Source organism: Schistocerca serialis, chromosome 2, assembly GCF_023864345.2.
Source record: "Schistocerca serialis cubense isolate TAMUIC-IGC-003099 chromosome 2, iqSchSeri2.2, whole genome shotgun sequence".
In the NCBI taxonomy this organism is placed as follows: domain Eukaryota; kingdom Metazoa; phylum Arthropoda; class Insecta; order Orthoptera; family Acrididae; genus Schistocerca; species Schistocerca serialis.
The window spans coordinates 369,778,999-369,801,412 of record NC_064639.1 but is presented as its reverse complement, the minus strand read 5'-3'; the positions used below and the strand labels follow the sequence as shown (position 1 = coordinate 369,801,412).

The window sequence follows — 22,414 nt, the reverse complement described above, 5'->3', positions numbered from 1 at the left end:
CTCAATCACCCCATATCGCTAACTTTGCAAAAATCAGCAGTTTTGTACTTCTAAATTTTCTAGGTTCTGATTTACTGTTGTTAAAAACTAACTTCTAAGGAAAAAGATCGGCCAATCAGCCTCCATGACATTAGTTTCATTTTACAGGTGGAGATGTTCATTTCAAATTAAAACTGAAGATATATTATGTGTGACACCTAAATATATTAAATATTTCACGTGATGAAAATCTGAGCACACACACAGCTGAATAAAGCTTTGATTTACAACTAATCACAGATCTCGCTTAACAAAAGATTATTTTTGTAGATTTTTCGTGTTTAATGAATACTTTAAACAGAGAATGATTATTTATCTAGTCACCATTACCAAACAAGTGAAGGAGATATGCTTCCTGGACCAATGAAACTATTTCAGCAGGTAACATTAAATTAAAAAAAAAAAAAGAAAATGAAGCTGCAACTCCTAAATTTCTAAATTGAAGAATATTGGGTTTACATACGGTAGCAGTTTAATATTCTCGTCTAATTTCTTTGAATTATCATAATTTAAGGTCAACAAGAATGCGTTTTTCCTAAATTTCAACGTACATTTACAAAGCATGTAACCTGTGAATCGTGCCACACAAAAGCAGATACGATTGTGAGCAATATAATTAGTTCGGGAGAATGTTGTATGTGGAGGATACTGTACCCAGGAACACATGATGACTCGTGGCTGATGTTTCAGTCTAGTGACTGATTTTTGAGTCACATAACTGATTGTGCACTAGAAACAGTCATAAGCAGTTTCCGGCGTTTTCTACTGTTTCTGTAGCTGTGGGACGTCAGGAGATGTTTTGTAAATATCACGACTTCTAGGTATTTAGGTACTGAGTAATATGTTATAGGTATTTGGAGAATATTGTTGATTCTTCAGTTTTGTAGGTGAGCAAAAGTCTGTATATTTTTAAAAGTAGCCACATGACGTGTGGACCGTTAAGTTGTACTTCATCGGTTGTCGGTCGTGTACCATCGTGTACAGTGAAACAGAAAAATGTGTTCTACCGAGGAACACGTGACGTTTGTAAATGAACTGACAAGTCAAACTGTCCAAAGCATACACTTCCATGATGATCGGCTATGAATTGTCGTAGTGTAGAGCAAAATAAGAGATACGTATTTTTTTTTTTTTGCTAAAAAACTGCAAATAAAAGTTTTATCGTTTTTAAGCATCGTCAGAACGGTGTGTCCAGCTTTGTGGAAAAAATATTTTTTCTAAATCTGCTCCTTCGACTATTCTGTTTTATATTTCGACATTTGACGAATAGTAAATCTTTACTACCAAATCAAGTCATATGAAGAGGGCTTCCTAAGACTCATAGAAATAAGCTAGAATTTCTCCATGTCGCTGTATGCGACCTCGAGATATGTCCGCTTCAGTACCAATTGTCATGTTGGGTTCTTTAGTATTCCTAGATGTACATATGGTGTTGTGTTTGTGTTCCCTTTTTACATCTGCCGTATTTTTTTTCAAGTTGCGACATATTCATATTTAATTATTTTACATTTGAAATTATTTGTACATTATTGTTGCAACATCATTGAAAATCTGTATAGTAATGAGGATGTGCAGAACTGTTCGACTAAAAAAATGCTGAATGTGTTTTGATTTTGTACATCTAACGCATAGTATCTCGAAAAAATAACTTTTTCACGAATCTGTATGCACCGTTGTATGGTACGTTAATAACGATATACCGAACGGGGTGGCGCAGTGGTTAGACACTGGACTCGCATTCGGGAGGACGACGCTTCAGTCCCGCGTCCGGCCATCCTGATTTAGGTTTTCCGTGATTTCCCTAAATCACTCCAGGTAAATGCCGGGATGGTTCCTCTGAAAGGGCACGGCCGACTTGCTTCCCTAATCCGATGAGACCGATGACCACGCTGTCTGGTCTCCTTCCCCAAACAACCAACCAACCAACTTAATAACGATAGAACTTTTATTTGATGATTTTTTTTGTCTGTTATCTTTTCTACGGCTTTCATTCAGGAATATTAAACTCAGTTTTTTCAAGGGGGTGTTTCACTTCCTTAACGGCTTTGTGGGCACGTACAGAAAATATGTCTCTCATTTAACTCTACCCTACAACATGTTCAAGGACTATCAAAAGCGAAGTGCACCCCTATTGTAGGTTTACCTTTAAGTTTCTTTAATGTCTCAACAGTTTTCCCTGTCTTGAAAGTCGAAATCTGCCTTAGTTTGCAATAACTTCTGTTCCCAAAAGCTTTTAACTTGTAACTGGTTTTCTAAAATAGTTCTTCTTAATTTGATTTTACTTACTAATTATTAGTGTGTAGTAGAGTATCGAACACAACTTATTAAATACAGTGTTGACAAGATTTCTTTCGATTACTACACCTTTAAATTTCAGTAGAATATTTTTTCCTTGTTACATGACCATGTGGTACCCTGAGAAATTTTTGTAATTTCAGAAAAGACTGCAGTACACATAAAGTTAATACCATAATTTTAAAACAGGATAAGAAAATGTAGTAAACCACTATTAGAGTGCTGGCTAGAGGCGTAAGTCTGAAGTTTTTTGCCAGGTACAGCTCCCTGCTGTATAAATTATCTTAGGCTTTTGTGGCCATTGCTTTTTATGTCGCCTGTTTGCCTACTTCTCACAATGTTCGGGTGACGGTCGTTTATTGGTATTACTGGAGTTTCATCAGCATTAGTGGGTTTCAGCGATCCTGTTCACCCACCTTACAGGGCGTCAGACTATCAAGAATCCTCATTAAAGTTGCTTTACCGCAAACGCTTTCGTAGAAAGTTACTTAGAGTCAGAAGTTATATAAACCTGTTGTAAACATGCAATTATGCCGTTTATGTTATTTGAGATGTCTGCGTTGTACACAAGAAATCATAGTGCGATGTAAAAGCATTTGGGTAATGGATGACAAGAGTAAAGAAATGTAACATATTACGTACACAAAAGGGAAAGAAATTCACTGCTGTACAACTACATTACTACTGACCAATTGCTGGAAACATTATCTGGTAGTAACCATTAGTAGCGACTGTATATGGAATGACCACATAAACGAATAGTAGGAACAGTGGATGACAGACTGTGATTCATAGGAAGGCTCATGATGAAATCTAACTCATCCACTAAATAAATGGCTTTACAAAACACTTCTTCGGCTGACTCTTTAGTATTTTCTGCCAGTCTGGAACCATTGCCAGGTGTATTTAATAGAAGAGACAGAGAAGGTTCAACGGAGAGCGGCGTGTTTGTTCATGGGCTCGTTTAGTCGGAGCAAGAGCGTTAGAGACATGCTCAACGAACTGCAAGAAAAGTGTTGAGCATGACTAAGAGGTTTAGTATTGAAACCCCGAGAGATTACATTTCAGAAAGAGTCGGAGAACATATTACTTCCTCCAACATACGTCTCGCGAAGTGACCAAAAAATAATTCAAGACATTACAGCTAATACAGAGGCTTAGCACACCGTCTTCAGGCCACGAGTGGCCTACCGGGACCATCCGACCCACGTGTCATCCTCATGCGAGTAGGAGGGGCGTGGGGTCAGCACATCGCTCTCCCGGTCGTTATTATGGTATTCTTGACCGAAGCGGCTACTAATCGGTCGAGTAGCTCCTCAATTGGCATCACGAGGCTGAGTGCACCCCGAAAAATGGCAACAGCGCATGGCGGCCTGAATGGTCACCCATCCAAGTGCCGACCACGCCCGACAGCGGTTAACTTCGGTGATCTCACGGGAACCGATAATACAGAGGCTTAGGGAAAATCATTCTTCCGAGGCACTATTAGGCAATGGAACAGTGAAGGGGGCATTAGTTAGTAGCACCAGAATCACCAGAAGCACCCTTCGCCACACTCTGTCAGGTGGCATGTTGAGAATTGAAGTAGATATAAAATATATGTCAGTTAGAGATCCATATATGTTACAGTGGGTGAACAAAAGCAGGAAAAAAACAAAAACACTACACATTACCTAATACGGTGTAGGGAAACCGTTGCATTAAAAACAGCTTCCAACCGTCTCGAAACAGATAAAAACAGGTACTATATCGTTTTCAAGGGAATGTCATATCATTTTTCCCGCAAAACAGTAGCAAGACCAGGAAACGATGATGGAGGTGGATAGCAATCACGCACCTTTTTCCCCAAAGCAGACCACAAAGGATCAATAACATTGAGACCTGGTGACTGGTGACCAGGGGAGATGCGAAAATTCATCCCCGTGCTCTTAAAAGCAGTCCTGGAATTTTCGAGCTGTGTGAACAGGGGCCCTGTTGTCTTGGAACACAGCACAGGCATTGCACTATGGGAAGCAACTTATCAGCCAAACTGGTCAAATAATCCTTGGAAGAAAAGCGACCTTGCAGAGGACCCAGGGGCCATGGACGACCACAAAATGGCTGCCCAAATCATTACCGAAACACTGCACCGTTTCACTACTGGGACGTAAACTGAGCCAGAAATTGGAAACAGTGTAAACCCATACTCAGACGACCAAAAGAATTTTTCTCCAATACCCAGTAGTCCAGATATTATGACTACAGTATCACGTTTTCCTACTGTGACCATCTGCGTCACTGACAAGTGGTTTTGGAATTCCAGCTCGCCTGCAATTACGTACTTATGGAGTTTACATGGTGTTCTTTTGGTGCTGACAAGCTTCGCGAGTGCAACAATCTGTTCTGCAGTCATCATTCAACACATGCGTCGTCAAATACAACAGAGCAACCTGCACGCTCCGCTAGCATCTGCGACGATGTTCAGCCTCACATTTCTCTCTGCCTTTCCATACTATCCCCCAGTCAAATGGTTCAAATGGCTCTGAGCACTATGGGACTTAACGTCTGAGGTCATCAGTCCACTACAACTGAGAATTACTTAAACCTAACTAACCTAAGGACTTCAAACTCATCCATACCCGAGGCAGGATTCGAACCTGCGACCGTAGCGGTCACGCGGTTCCAGACTGTAGCGCCTAGAACCGCTCGAACACTCCGGCCGGCGGCGAAATAATTCTCGTCTATAGTATGAGAGGTGACAACGCAGGTTATTAATATTGGATTTTTTATACCCACTATAGTGCCGATAGTTAATAAACTGATCAAGTTTAATCGCATCACCGTGGGCGATGTTATCGAGAGGAAAATGGGCTTCAATGCAAGTTGTTTCAAAAGTCCGGTTCCATCTTAACAGCCTCTTTTGAGCTGAGATTTCACCAAAAACGCCCACCTAGTTGCTAGCCATATCGCACTACCCACGCCAAAACATAACGCTCATGACAATAATATTTACATAAAAATGGGAAGACTGGTGGAACTGTACTCTGGGGAAGACTATTTTGAGCAGGAGCATGCGAGGCAGTACTGTCGTTACGATTTACCTTAGACATTAAAACAAACTGTAGTTTCAAACGTTTGTAGGTTTAGAGAAAACTTTGGATAATGTTGACTACATTATCATTCTCTGACATTCTAAAGATAGCAACTTGCGAGAATTTATCTAAAACCGGAATACAGACTAGATGGTGGTAGCTGGTGGTTGCAAGAGTACACGGTCATTAAAGTGGCGCAGTAAAATAAGGAGTAAGATAAGGTAGTGGCCTATCCCCGTGTTATTCAATCCCTATACTGGACAGGCAATAAACGAAAGCAAAGAGAAATACGTAATGGCAAATGAATGAAACCTTCAAGGCTTGCCGATGCCATTATAATTCGGTCAGGGAATGGATAGTGAACTGCAAAGTAGTTCTAAGACGAACATCAACAAAGAAAAAAAGATTTAGTCGATTGTAATCGTATTCAATCAGGACACTTCAGGGAATTAAATGGGGAAGTGAGTCTAAAATCGAGATTCAGAGGGATGTTAAGAAGTAAAGCGTTCCTCAGAAAAAGATGGGAATTGGTTTTCTGAAAGTGTAGGAGGCCCAAAATAAAACTGGACATGCAAACACACTGCTCTGCAAAGCTTAAGGTAAGATACCGTATTAACTACCCACTGGAAAAGAATAAAAGTGCAGGAGTATGTTGCAAATTGTCTCCCAGTCGTGCATAGACAGTTGAATGTCACATGGCGCGAGGTCAGCGTGACAAAGGGGGATTGTATTGCAACATGAGGCAATTGAAGGATCGAGAGAATGCAGTATTTGGCAATCAGCAAGCAGCTATGTTACTGTGTGGTGCTGGTCTTCATTACAACGTGGCCCCTAGTCAACATTTGCATGGCTTCCCACAGGAAACAATCATCGGGAAACTGGAAGAAGAGCGATGTGCGACGTGTGTAGCTCAGGAGTTTGATACTACTTGCAGCACTGTTTCACGTGCATGTCGAGCGTTCCGAGTCACATGCAGTGCCACCTGAAGGAGAAGAGGTGATCGAACACGGCCAACTACAGCAACAGATGACTAACCATTACATTTAGCAACAGGAAACAAGGGACCTACTTCAAACAGCGCATGAAATTGCTACCGCATTTAACAGGAATGCAAGGTACGCAATCTCACACTTCACTGTGGCACGGCAACTGCGTTGGGGGTGGTCTCTTTGCCCGACGCTAGTATGCTGTGTTCCGTTGACACCTGCAGACCGGATGGTGCCGAGGACATATGGAGCGAATCAACGAGGAGTGGGGTTACACGCTCTTCTCGAGTGAGAGCCCATTTAATCTGAATAGTGACTCTGAAGATACCCTCATAAAGCGACAGGTGAGAATACTTAACGCACCCAGAAACATTGTCGAACATGATCGTTTTGGTGGGGCAGCTGTTATGGTGTATGGAGACATAATGTTGCAATGGGGTACTGACCTCCGAATTATTGAATGCGGTATACACACTAGCCATCTTTGTTGAGACATTGTACTCCTTCCACATGTGCGACTTTTCAGGGTTGCTTTCGGCCCTAATTTCATTTTAACCGGTGATAATGTGCGGCTATATCGAACAGTGCAAATGCAGGCGCTCTTGAAAGGAGAGTATATTCACAGACGAGTCTTGCCTGCCCGTTACCATGACTTACATCCCTCTGAACACGTGTGGCATGCGGTGGAGACGCGTACAGCATTACGTCATACACCAACGACCATCCACCAGTTGTCGACCACGCTGGTGGAAGAATGCGACGTCCTACCACAAGGACTCCTGATGAACCTTGTAACCAGTATGGGAGCACTGCCCCGAGATGATCACACACATCATTAAGAACCATGTCCTGCAATTTCTAATGTCCAGGGCCCGGCATAGATCGCGTTGAGTTCAGGGTATTGTATGTTAACCGGGGACCTACAAACGACGGAGACGCTCCGTCCCCACCGCAGCCGCAGTGGTCCGCAACCCCACGACGAATACCGCAGTCCACTTCACCCCTCCGCCGCCCCACACCGAACCCAGGGATATTGTGCGGTTTGGCCCCCGGTGTCCCCCCCCCCCCCCCCCCCCTCCAGGGAATGTCTCACACCAGACGAGTGTAACCCCTATGTTTGCGTCATAGAGTAATGGTGGTGTACGCGTACGTGGAGAACTTGTTTGCGCTGCAATCGCCGACATAGTGTATCTGAGGGGGAGTAAGGGGAACCAGTCTGCATTCACTGAGGCAGATGGAAAACCGCCTAAAAACCATCCACAGACTGGCCGGCTCACCGGACAGAGATATAAGTCCGCCGGGCGGATTCGTGCTGGGGACGAGGTGCTCCTTCCCACTCCAGAAACCCCGTGCGTTAGACCGCTCGGCTAACCAGGCTGGCGAGTTCGGGGTAATTATAGTGTTTGAATAAAAGTGTAATTTCTATTCTTGTCATTACGTATTTTTGTTACATTGTGTACTGTACTGTACTGCATTATACTGTAGCAGTTCCTTCTGAGTGTGGTCCAGATTGTATACAGCTGTGTTACTTGGTAGCAACACATCATGCAAAAGTTACTTTCTTCCTTACATTTTGGATACCACTGAGTTTCATACACCTTAAGATACGAAACCTAACTTCTGACACTTTCCCCGTGTGTGAACGATGTAAACTGAGATGCCTATCTTAAAATGTACGGAATATTTTCCACGTAAATTTTATTTTAACAAATTTTTCAAAACTTGTAACACTGCTGAGCAGGGTAATAGAAAAACATTTTTTAACTTCATATTCATTAGCTCACGAGTAGCTTTCGCATGATTGCCAAGTAATGTAGCTCGATGAAACTTGGACTATGCATAGAAAGAACTTTTACAGTGTAGTACAAAAGGCAAACGAAAGAAATATGGAATAAGACGAATATGTATTACACTTTTATTCGAAGACAGTAATTACACTCAACTCATCGCGATTTAGGATGTTCCCTGTACATTAGGAAAGACGGTATACTGTCCTTAATGCTTTGCTTTATCATCCTGGACGGCAATATTTGTTCTGCAAAATAATCCCCTGCTAGCCACAGGGATGGTAAGGAATTCTTATGGTGTGCTTGGCATATTGCATTCTTTCTCATCTTCTGAATCTTCCTTTTGTCTATCTCCTCCCCTTCTCTTATACCTACGCAGGCCGTTGTGGCCGAGAGGTACTCGGCGCTTCAACCTCTAACCGCGTGACCGCTACGGTCGCACGTTCGAATCCTGCCTCGGGCATGGATGTGTGTGATGTCCTTCGGTTAGTTAAGTTTAAGTAGTTCTATGGTCTAGGGGACTGATGACCACAGATCGTAAGTCCCATAGTGCTCAGAGCCATTTGAACCATTTAAAAGTTAAGTTATGTACATTACAATCAGCGTTTGGTTATAAACTTACAGGATGGAACTGGTGACATGATAAAACACGATGCACATTGCTCTTAGGAATGCCAATATTCTGTTTACGCTATCGACTGATCACAGTGGATTCAATGAATCTGAAGCGGGAATAAAAGCTTCCGTGACTTAGTCTGTGCAAGTACTACGATGATTGTGTTGCCTTGAGTTGATACTTCGCGTTTCCCGAAACTTCACAACAAGACGGAGAAATATTTGTCAGGAAAGTGGATTCGTGTGGTGGTGACGCTGTCTGAAGAATTTCTCAACCGGAGTGGCATTACGCCTACCTCCAAGAACTATAAAAGAAAAGAAATAATGATATAATTTTTAATCAAAGACTTCTTGTAAACTAAACAACGTATTGTTTAAGAATGATACAGTACTGTTCTACATGAAACTGTGGTAAAAATATGAAACCATCACTGAAATTCCTGTTCTAGCAACTTACGTATTCCACAGATATGTAGCTTTGCTATCTTCTCTTCGTTGGTGTACACAAACCACAAACTGAAGAAGATTGACTGAATAACCAGTCTACATTGTTCTTGTTTTTTCATTTGTTTACTGTCAATTCCAGCAAGTGAGTTACTTGAAGCACCTATACTGTGTACTAGAACAAGAGAAGTAAATGACGTTTTATGTTAAGTTTTTAATAACATCATGTTTACTTCAACTGTAAACTGTGACACGTCTTTAAACATGACTTGAGGAGAGCAAGTGAATTACTGGATAAGAAGTGCAGGGTTTAAGAAAGACGTACTGCTGTCCATATTTTCCTAAAGAACCAAGTTACAAGAAATTAAATTATTCTGTTTAATCCCCCCTCGTAACTGAACATCGCCTTTACTCTATTTTTAGGTCGTTGTTGGACAAAATTTATTTCGAGTGGTCAAGATGAGACGCCCTGTGGTTTGCATTTTGTGAGGAACTTCCATTTTTATTGTGATGAACGGGTTCTAGCCTAAATTAGGCTTTCAGCGAAATTTGTAATTACGAGTATGTACAAAATAATCGGAATTAAAATATGTCTGGTCATGTCCGGCTTGGTTGATAGCACGGTTACCAAGTTAGAAGGTAACTTTACAAAAGAAGTTTCCTCAGCCGAACATTGAGGGAGAATTGGGACTGGCTGGGTTGTTTGTACTGGAAGCTAAAGTAATAAAAAAACACTTCGTGAAGTTTCCTGTGTTACTGAAATTACAATATCACCTCAGACATCTAAAGAAGACGTGCAACCAATATCTGTATACCTGCTAATAAAGCGTTTTTTAAATATTAGAAAAATAAATATAAGTAGATCTGAAGCTGTACTACGCTTAACTAGGCTGAAATCTTTTGCTCACACCGAGCGTTCAAATGATGGTTAAATGTCGTCATCACAGGAATGAATAGCGAGTGATCGTTGAATACTTCTTTCCGACGATCCAGGAGTACTTGTCACGCAAAATTGCACCTTCACTCAGTGTTTGTGCAAAAGAAATAAACCAAGAGAAATATATTTTTAATAGTTACCATTACGTATAAATTTTGAAGTATGGCATTTACATGGCACGTTTTTACATTCTTATACAATTTTTCTTGTGCCATCACCCTGTTGGGTTAAATTACATGTATAAATGAGATGCTTAAAATTCGCACTCAGTAGCTAGCGGACTTGGGACTTTCTTTTGAGTTGTCATCCGTCTGATTGGTTTGACGGGGCCCGCCAAGAATTTCTCTTCTGTGCCAACCTCTTCACGTCAGAGTAGTACCTGCCACCAACGTCCTCAATTATTTGCGAATGCATTCCAGTCTCTCTGTTTCTCTACAGTTTTAACTTCGACACCTCCCTCTAGTACCATGAAAGTTATTCCTTGATATCTTAATAGATTTTCTGTTGCACTATCGCTTATTTTTGTCAGCGTTCTTTATACGTTCTTTTCCTCGCCGATTTTCTGGAGAACCTCCCCATTCCGTACTTCATCAGACCACCTTATTTTAACATTATTCTGTAGCACCATATCTCAAATGCTTTGATTCTCTATCCTTTCGCTTTTCTCACGGTCCGTCTTTCACTACCATACAACGCGGTGCTCCAAAAGCACATTCTCACAAATTTCTTCCTCGAGATTAAATCCTATGGTTGATGCTAGTAGACTTCGCTTGACCGGGAATGCTCTCTTTGTTGTGCCCGTCTGCTTTTTATGTGCTTGTTGCACCGTAGACGTGGAAAGTTGAAAAATCCGAAAGATGTCAGGAAACCAATCATTTAGGCTACTACTGCTGATGCGTAAAAATTGTATCTATTCCCTAATGTAGGTAGATTTTATACTTCAGTCTCCCTAACATAATACGTTCTCATACCACATATCGCATTGTTCGCCTGTAGGGACGGGTGATGCCAAGCCTAGTGGAGGAAGAAGATAAAGGATAATGGAATAAAAGTATAATCCACAACTCATTCAATGCTGGTAACTTTACAGATATTTTTGTCGTTTAAGTCACTTGCATTCAGGTATAGCTTATCATTTTTTCTCCGATCAGCTTGATGAATTTATGATCCGAAGTCCATGAAATGTCGATTTACAGTTACACATTCGGAGGGAGATCCATCAGCATCGACTAATAACACTGTTTCCAAAGTTCGATAGCCAGAAATAAAATAAAGAAGAGGATGCCTAATAATAATGTTTTCTAACTTGGAAATATTTAGGATCAATGACTGGAAACAGTTCACATCCTACTCCATTGATGAACTTCTTAATAGAACAGACTGATGTATGTATACCGTCAATATCATCAGATAATGTATTGCGTAAAATCTGACTTCCGTACACCTATAATACACTAAAGTGAACAAAATAAATAATCATACTTTATCTTTAATGATGCATGGCTACTACAGTTTAATAACTATCATACGAGTATTAAGCATCTGTGTATGTTATACAGCTAGATGTTTTTCGATAAGCTACTACTTTTAAATGAAAATATATATCAGATTTTTTGACTTGTTCCACAGACACTAGGACAGTTTCACTTGGGTTCTGTGGAAGGTATATTACATGTGTGTTTTTCTTTGTAAATCTGTATTATGTACTCTTGTTTTAAGGCTTGTTCTGTGTACTTAAGGATCGCCTCAGTATGATCCTACGCGAGACTGTCTGCTACCAAAGACCTGGTTCTGGAAAAATATTGAAATTTGCTACGTTCCACTGCGGTGGTGAATTACTTCCAGCATTAAGATACGGTGGAGACGCGTCCTGTGTTTGTTTGAAATTATGATCCGAGCAAAATCTCGCAGTGCCTGCAGTGAGCTCTAGGACTGCAAATCATCAGAGAAGATTTGCTTTTAATGAATTCTGATTGAATGGTGACATAAGTCCAGTTTAACGCATTTGTTTATGACACAAATGCATCAGATAATGCTACTTTTAGACATCACTATGTTTTGTTTGGAAACTTAAGCCACTTTCGTTTGCCAGATGGCATCACACACATGGGATAATTTTTAAAAACGTTGTTGAGGAATCAAGGGGATGTTCAGGAACATCTCCAACTATTCCAATCATGAAGAAGCACTAAAAGTTTCATGAAAGGAATAATAAGTCACCATATGTACTGCCTCGTAATAAAGTTTCTGTCAGTTGAGAAGGGTGACATCGTTGAAAACCAATAGACTGGGATTTCCGTGGACTACAGTGGGCATTCCAAACTGCGGCAGTCAGCTGCGAAAGAAATAGCATTGCGGCGTATCCTAACAGCGCGCTACTGGGAAACAACAATTTTGCCAACGTATGAAAGACGTCAGATTGTTTGCGGCTACAAAGATCTCCATGAGAAGAAAGTTAACAACAAACCAAGCTGCAACATACAGCAGTCCGCAGCTCGTGGTTGTGCGGTAGCGTTCTCGCTTCCCACGCCCGGGTTCCCGGGTTCGATTCCCGGCGGGGTCAGGGATTTTCTCTGCCTCGTGATGACTGGGTGTTGTGTGATGTCCTTAGGTTAGTTAGGTTTAAGTAGTTCTAAGTTCTAGGGGACTGATGACCATAGATGTTAAGTCCCATAGTGCTCAGAGCCATTTGAACCATTTGCAACATGCAGGATAAAGTTCGCTTAACGTTACACTGAAGATCATAGTTTGATAGTACAGGATGTTCCCGTGATAGGGTGCAAAAATTTAAGAGGACATAGAAGATCCTCCACTGAATAATTTGAGGTAGGGAACCTGTGTTCGGAGAAGCCAGCTTAACGAGATAATACGAACAAAACCACATTACTGTGTACATTTTTATTTACAATAGTTACAGTTAACTGAAAATACCATCACTGACACATTGAACATAGCATTTGTACCACATCTTACAAAATGTGATGAAACTGACGGCCATCAACCTTAGTGTAAACATGACATCGGCGAGCCAGGCTCTAAAATAATAATAAAAAAAAAGAAAAAAAACCTGTGTGAAATCGTATGGGACTTAACTACTAAGGTTATCAGTCCCTAAGCTTACACATTACTTAACCTAAATTATCCTAAGGACAAACACACACACCCATGCCCGATGGAGGACTCGAACCTCCGCCGGGACCAGCCGCACAGGCTCTGACAAATCTTGACAAATATCCCTGGTGTGTTCCGAATCACAACACAGGCAGCTTCTGGCATCTAATTCCATCTCCGCATCCACTGGCAACAGAGCGAGCTTATGGACAGGTGAAGTAAACAAAACCTGCATCATAACTTCCTAGTAATCAGGCTCGTCCTCCTTGTTTCCTTGCAGGAAATAGTAAATGTAAATAAACAGCACAGAACGTGTAAACTTGTACGCGTGTTAGTTGTAAATAAGCTGACAAGCAGTAATGCTAGGCAAAGAGGTAGACAAGTTTACTTCCGTACCTCTTTAAACTGGCTTCGCCGAGTCCAGGTATCCTACCTCGTTCAGTGCAGCATTATATGTGTCCTATTATATTTTTTAACTCTCTTATGAAAACACCCTGTAGAGTAGCTTTGACAGTGGGAAAGCGTAAGTAGAAAATTAGCAGTATTCGAAAAACTGAGTGATTAAATGAATAAAGTGTGTCTGAAAAACTATAATCTTCTTTGATTTGAGATAGTAATGTTTCTTACTATTACTTCCTTGAAGTTGGTGCGCACTGTTAGAGTAGTCGTTGTCGGAAGATAGCCGAGAATGTGGCTGGCTGCATTACAGCTTGTGGACACACACAAGCGCGCACGAGCATGCGCTCACAAGCACACACACACACACACACACACACATACATACAGGACGAGCAGCTGCTTTGTGGCCGACGAGTCACTTGGTGAATTATAGACAGGCTAGACGTACCAAATATGAACAGTTTCAAAGAAAGGTGTACCGAGCGAGGGTAAGGTGAATGCGAATGTAGCATATGCCGTCTGAAATCAACCAAACCCGCTGAAATAAATCCTGATGACCAACTGAATTCCCATATACAAGCTCACAGACAGACGTATCTACTCAGTATCTACTTGAATGTGAGGTGCATATTGACAAGTAAGAAGTGCCGCCAGGGCCATTTATGGGGATATCACAGAACTGTTTCGCCGTTCCCCATTATTATGATTGGAGTTACAGATGTGATGTGGACCTGCTGGTTGAAAGCCTCTTCTAGTGGCATAAGCTAAATTAGTAATCTATTCCCTTCGTGCCACCAACTAGTGTCAGACTCAATTAAAAATGTGAACACCGGTTTCAGAGGAAAAAAAATGACGCACGTATAGACTGCTCTCTCTCATTGCACTTCGTAGTAAGTAATAATGAGTTAAGGATGGATCTGCCTTTTCCAAAGTACACAAATTATTCTGCAGTTTTGTGAACCGCTGTGCCATGGTGGCTTAGTGGAGTCAATGACTTTGTTTGTGTTGTCTCTGCAGCCCCTACTTCGGTTTTCAGCATCTCAGCTGAAAGGTTGGATGGGACTAAAGCTATTCGTGCATATGCGGATGACGTGATGGTTCTGCTCCGAAATTCTGCGGAGATTCCCCGACTGAAGGCTGTAATGGATGATTGTTGTCGGAGTTTAGGTACGCTACTTACTGAAGGTAAATGCAGGCTTCTTAATTTGCGAGGTTTTGATGACGCCGTTGTTCCATCGGCTACTGCAGTGGATCGGCATACGTCTCACGGTATCATCATTGATCGTTGTCCGCTTAAAGTGGCGACGCTCAACTGGATGTCTTGTTACGGAAAAAAATCAGGGAGCGATACTAGAGCATGAAGGGCGTTCTCTTACTCTGCTCCAGAAAGTTCGAATACTGGATAGACATGTCGTATGGAAAGCTTATTACGTGACCAAGCTTATCCCTCGCTGACGGTGAAGAAACTACAGCAATTGTCTGGTCGTTTCTTATGGAAAAGACGTGTCTTTCGCTTACGGTATCAGGTAAGCCTCATTCCTTTGAGGGGTTGGGCCTGGCTGACATACGAAGGAAGATGTAGATGCTATATGTGCAACGTACTGGTCTGATGACGACTCAAGAAACTCACACATTCACGTCTCGTTTATTTCTCTGTGTCTGTCTTGCTAGTCTTGAACCCACTATTGATGCTGGTCACATAAATAATAAGTTAAAACACATTGGTGACTTCTATCTTGCGGTGAGCTATTTTGAGGCTGACATTTTGTGGAGACCTTTCCTCACTATGAAATTCCTACAGACTCGTTGTAAGGCAGTCCTTGCCCGAACCTCGTTGAAAGAGGATCACAGCAAACAAACTGGAGGACAGTTTGGTGCAATATCAGTCTTCCGATTTTGACGATGGGCGTTACGTCCATTTTGGATAAGGTAGTAAATAACTTGATTCCAACAAACGAGCGACATTTTCGTATTGGGCTTAGTGACACGGACTTGTGTAGTCTTTGTACAGATACGATACGACATCGCTTTATTTGTGGAGGTCTTATGGCAAATTGGTCTTGGATGAGGAAGCAAATGGCCTTCCTTACTCAATCTTCTGAGACTTTATACACTACGGACATCATATTCCGCCCATATTCTTCCTTCTTTGTACGGTCGATAACCCATACCGTTATGTGGTTGCTAGGACACTTAGTTCATTATGTTGTGAAAGGCGATGGGGAATATCACAAAAAACATTATGGAGTACACGATCACGGCCTATTAGACATACTTGCTAATGACTCAATATCGAGACCTCCTCGTCAACATGTTGAATCTTGTTTTCCATCGGCAAGGTGTTGGTTAATTTCATTTTTCTTATGATAAATGTTTTCTTTGTTATGTATGTTTCCTATCTGATTTGCATCGGCTTGGTCTCTCCTACTTTACCTGCTCGTTTTGTTTTTGTGTTTTGGCTCAGTATCGCTCGAGCTCTATTTGAAAATGTATGTAGATGAAGTATATATGCACATGAGCCTAAACAAAACTCCAAATCAAATTGGAATTTTTCTTAGTTTGCTATTTCGAATACAATCTGATCCAGTTGTCTTTCTGTTTTGAGATTCTATATAAAAACCACAGAGCCGGCCGCGGTGGCCGTGCGCTTCTAGGCGCTGCAGTCCGGAACCGCGGGACTGCTACGGTCGCAGGTTCGAATCCTGCCTCGGGCATGGATGTGTGTGATGTCCTTAGGTTAGTTAGATTTAAGTAGTTCTAACTTCTAGGGGACTGATGACCTAAGATGTTAAGTCCCATAGTGCTCAGAGCCACTTGAACCATTTTTTAAAAACCACACACACACACACACACACACACACACACACACACACACACACACATTTTGAAATAGAATATCTCTTCAATTAAAGAGGACAGAAACACAATTTTTATGGATAATAATTTAGAAAGTAGTGAAAAACATAACAATGCTTTCTTCTGTTTCAGGATTGACAGCAAACATGGCGTTATCGTTTGAACAACGGAAAGGGGTGCTAAAGGGTTACTGGAAAACAGAGGATGTGAATGGGTACGCTGATGTTGGAGTGTTGAATTTGGAGCACCACCACCGACAAGAGTAACAATTAAAAGAATCAGAGATGAGTTTGAAGTCGAAGGAACGGTGCACGATATGAAGAAGAGAGACAGCCGACGAAAGAGAAGTTCAACAGACAATGAGAGTGTTGATGCAGTAATCCAGGCATACATACGAATCCCGAAGAAATTTGTGAGGCAATGCTCTCGTGAGACTGGGATCTGCAGAAGCAGTGTTCATAGAATTTTGCGCTCTCAGAACTTTAAGCCTTACATTCCAAGACTTCTCCATGCTCTTAACGAGGATGATCCTGATTGACGAAACGAATTTTGTGAGTGGTTCATTAATAGATGAGAAGAAGAGCAACATTTCCAAGATCGAATTCTTTGGTCAGATGAAGCTACGTTTAAACTTGATGGAACAATTAACTACCGCAACTGTGTGTAGTGGGCCTGGGAGAATCCACACGTAACCAAGCAGAGGCATGTTAATCTACCAGGAGTAACAGTCTGGTGTGGTCTGTCTTCTATAGGGTTAATCAGGCCGTACTTCTTTGACAACACTGTCACGAGCGACGCATACTTTGAAATGTTGGAAATGATAACTCCTGGTCTTAGCGTTGTGTTTGGAAATGAAGATTATTACTTTCAATAGGATGCGGCGTACCTCACTTTCGCCTGGATGTGAGGACATTTCTCAATCGTACATTCCGTACCAGATGGATGGACGAAGAGGGAGTGTGGAGTATCCCGCTCGATCTCCATATTTAACTCCTATCGACTTCTTTCTGTGGGGTACTCTCAAGAACACAGTTTACGCTGCGGGATCACACAGTGGATGATCTTAGAGAGCAAATTGAACAAGCCTGTGATGCTATTCCGTTGTAAACAATAAAGTAGGCATGTCGCTCAGTTGTAACTCGTTGTCGACGGTGTAATGATAGTACCAAGTCACTCTGATAATAATAATAATAAAAGTGGCTAGGGCACCTGTCTAGTAAATAGTAAGCAGGAGACGTGGGTTCAATTCCCGGCAATGGTAAAAATTTTCACTCGCAGATACAGTATATTCTCTGAAACTGTATCACTTCATTTGTATCAGGACCTGCTCCTGGGTTTCAGGCTGGATCCCCCATATACGTTCGATGATGGGGTGCTGTTCTAGAACGTGGAGAGCCTCGGCAATCCTGTTCGTGTGTAAGGGGGACTGGGGCGGCGGTGTTAATTTGGATCGAGGAGGGAAGCGTGCAAAGTAATCCGTGTAAGCATGAGAATTGGGTTCGATTCCCGGCCTTCGAACAGAGTTTCACTCGCCGCTACGGTCTACATACATAAAATTATTGTTTTGTTTTATCACTCAAATGTGTTTCAGCACATTTCTGGCATTCTTCAGTGGTTTCTTTACTACTTTTATTTTATTTTACAATGTGTGCCTCCTATGCCTTCCAACCAAAATCGGCCACAGGTCTAAAGTAACACACCGGATCATTGAAGTAGTATTTTGCTAACCCTTAGCCATGACAAGATTGTTTTTATTATCAATCATATTTCTGAGTAGTTCAGCTGAACGTTTTCTCCTGCTCGCTTGGAAATACTGTCTACTGATATGATGCAGCTGCTTGGACATTTGTACTTACAAAAAGGCGGACCCATCCGAAATTTATTATTCTTTTTTTGCAAGCACGGGACCTTAACTTAAAACTTCAATGTGATACACAGTAAACAGTTGATGAGTACTTTAAACTGGTAGCATTAATATTTAATCTGATTAATGAACACAGTTTTGCTCCCTCTATGATATTAATACGAATCTCCACCTTAGAACACATTCTGGATACACTCGTTTCATCGGGAAATGCACTTCAGCGGTTAATTATGCGACAAACTAGTACGTAACAGTAGTGTGTGTAGCAAGTAAGTATGGAGCATGAATTTGTGTTCGTAAAATTGTGCTAGTACAGTATAACTAAATATAGTATTTGCAGTTTACTTTTGTTGTTAAAATGGAATGTGTTTGTGAAACTGTATTAGTGAATTATAACGAAATATAGTATTTTCAATTTACTTTAGAGATTAATATCGGTTTCTTGGCCCTAGGCGCTACGAGTAGGATACTTCAAAACTAATTTGTTTTTATGAGTTGTGCCACGTACCCACAAAAGTATGGAGGTAATTATTGAATTATATCGAAAACAGCGACGTTTCCTTAATAGAATCTTTGCACCCCATTTTATAGAGAATTACAAATTTAGTTAAGGATGTAGATATCAATATTGTAAGATGAATAGGAAAAAAAGAGGAGGAAATTACACTGCAGGTGGGTCTCGAACACGTGGTCTCTGCGTAGCCGACAACGCATGTAATTGTAAGCACCAAAATAAAGCGTGACAAACGCAATGATTTCAGATTACACATGTGGCTGTCAGTAGTACACTGTAAGGAATCATTTAAAGTCAAATGGAGAAGTGGTGGAAAATATATACATTTATTGTTACGTTAAATTATGATGCAAGATTGTTGTTACCGTTGCAGAGATCTTTGAATACAAATAAAAATCAATAATATTGCATGGAAAGCGGTACGTGACTCCAATTTACGAAGATTTGTGCCTGTCATGGGATTCCCCTACTTTACATTAACTAACAACCAAATTATCTCCGACTATTATCGTCTCCTTTCTTGCTCTGATAGTTAATACCCTGCTGCTGATCCGTTCCATATCGTACGTTTGAAATAGTACTGTTTCCAATTGTATTCCAAATTTATCCGTACCAGAGTATTTCGGTCAGGAAAAGCTTGAAGAGGAGTGTGTTCAAATACTTTTAAGTCATGCAGACAGGAAGAGTCAAAATGAGCACCTCTAGAAACACAAGTACACTGAATAATAGATGCCTCAAGGCACCTTCTGTGGATACCTTAAAATACCTGTAGATTAGAGAGTACGCGCTTCGAAGTTAGCGCCTGTAACGGGACGATACTCAGCCACTGTGAGGTGACAGTAAAGAGTTTCTATGTTTAGGGTAATAGATTTCATGCACACACCACCGCATCGGGTTTCATTTTCTTTTCTCCGTATATAGTGTTTTCCAAATCTGCAATACGAAGTCATTTTCTGGAAAACTTCGCGTCAAAGCATTTTCGTGTGACATGCTTCTCATAGAAGCCATTAAGGGCGTACGCAAACGTGGAACAAAATCTCTGGGATCCACTGGGAACGTGGTCATGTTCAAAATTTCAAAGGCGATAATGTTTCAAAATGAGTCTCCTTAGGGGATACAAGAAAAAGAATATTGTTATAAGTTAATTTCGCTGATTCGTTGAAGCTGACGAAATAGTTTTTTTCTGTATGACTAAACATTTGGTAGGTTAACCAATATTTTCTTTTTTGGGTTCCGTACCTCAGTATGTAAAAACGGAACCTTTATGGGATAACTTTGTTGTAAGTCTGTCTTTCTGTCCGTCTGCGAATACCCCTTTTCCTTAGGAAACGGTACAGATATGACGTTGAAATTATCATCAAATTCTAAGATCTACGGTCCCTTGGCAGTGTCAGAAAAAGTAAGCGCTATGTCAGTGCAGTTGAAAGATACGGCCATTTATGTTAAGTACTGTACTCTGACACTAGCAAAGTGACTCATCAAAGCCTATAGATGAACTATCTGTAGAGGTAATTAAGTTTGTGCGGACCTCTCATAGAGCGTGTCCTCTTCGCACTTCACCGTATGTTTTTTTTCCTTTCTAACGTCACTAAGTGCTTGGAAATTTTCGGTATTTCTCCCATTTTAGCATTTTTGCATGCATTTGGGCAGCCACTCAGTATAAATTCCAGGACTTTTCTCAGTTAAACCTATAAATGTAATATTTTATACAAGTGGTTACTGACAGGTCTTAGGTATAATTACCTAGGCGTTCGCAGCCAGACTCAGCTGGCATGAAAGTTTTCTGAATGTGACGCGGTACGATACTCAGAAAACTTTAATGTCGCTAAGTCTGAGGTAGTTGAGTAACTTCATTGAATGCTTATAAAGGTGTAATGTTTTCTTGTCAAAAAACTCGGTTTCGGTTGACTTAGGAGCTATTTCAGATTGTATTTTATGACTGATTCCCATCGACAAAAATTCGATGTCGTATTTTGGTAAAGAGACCTACGGTCTCAAATGGCTTGTTACAGAGTAACTATGTATTGTTTCAATTGAAATCTCAATTTAACCATGGACGTGTAACACACTGAGGGTATCTGTAATTCACTGCAAATGTCGACGATACGCGCATTGTGTCTTATTTCGCCACAAATTTGTTCCCGCCGCTCACGATACTTGCTGTTAACAACAGCAATGTCCAATTTATTCTTCGCTCTCAATCTTGCATCGGTACTCTCTCAGATTTGTTTTCCCGGATTTGTTCGCTGTACGTTAACAATGACAAATACAAATATAGATAATTTTAGTGATGGAAGTTGGCTGTTATGCATCACTATGTATGGTTTCACTGAATGAAATGCAAGGGCGGAACATCGGCAGTGTTTTGAAATGTTCCAAATGCGATGGAAACCACATCGCCGTACTTCAGCATTTCTAATAGGTGTGTACGAGAAATCAGATCCTTCCGAGTGTTGTACTTTTTGTGATTAAAGAATAAACAGTTTTTCACTCTTGTGAAGTAATTTCCGGCGGAATAAAAGAAAATGAGTAACAAATCGAATAAACCATAATTATAGTATTACTGTATATGGAGCCACTCGAAACGAAATGCACCCATTACGAAAATACTTAGAAAATGTATCTGAACAGCCTCAGAAATTTTGTCGATGGAGTTACGGTTCACCCTGTGGCAGACGTGATACATAATTCTTTTACAAAAAGTAAACCAATGAAAAACATATAGGGGGCTAAAACCAACTAACGAATACTTTGAGAGGATGCAGTAGTCATCTAAGCTGGAAAGCAAGTCCAATAGACGTGGGTTTGGAGACGCATAGATTTTCAGATCTTGACCAGGTGTGTTTTGATGTCTTTCTTCATCATACAGTTCATGTTAGCGTGTTTTATTATACAGTAAATTAATCTTAACTGTGTGTGTGTGGATTGTGATGCCCTAGAAACTCATGCAGATTACTTCACTTTGTTTTTACTTTTATTGTCCTCCGTATACAAAGCACAGTGCAGCAAAAATCGTTTGTTTTCGATCACCTGTTAGTAAACAATAGCGTACTACTTCGTAAGTGCTGCCGCCGATGAGTTTTACTTCTATTGGTAAGCCAATGGAAGCAACCTTGGCGGCCTTGCTCTCCGCGCTTAAAAATATACACTTTACAGATTACAACCTAACGAACTGTCCTGCTGACGTTTCGAGACAATTATGAACCTACGTTTTGTAACCCTCCAAAGGGTAAGCAATGGAAGATCTGAGAGGAAGGAACGACGGTACGTGTCATAGACGAAAATGCTGGAAACAACATGCGAAGCTCGGTAGCAGAGAAATGCAGTAATCTCCTTCTTAAATGCCTTGCTTAGGCCAAAGAGTAATGTGGAGGTCTACAGAATATCCAGCAGCAAACTAGGCCATAAGGTCTACAGACAGAGACAGTCGACGCACACCATAAGATAATGGTGTGCTACGTACGTTGACTTTGAGCTCATCGTATCAAAGAAGTCA

The 22,414-nt window shown here is 41.0% G+C and overlaps 1 protein-coding gene across 2 annotated transcripts in view; it reads right to left on the bottom strand.

The window, feature by feature from the left end:
• LOC126455553 (cubilin-like) overlaps nt 1-22,414 on the bottom strand; it is a 686,613-nt gene that overhangs the window by 154,774 nt on the left and 509,425 nt on the right. The gene's annotated exons all lie outside the window — the stretch shown is intronic.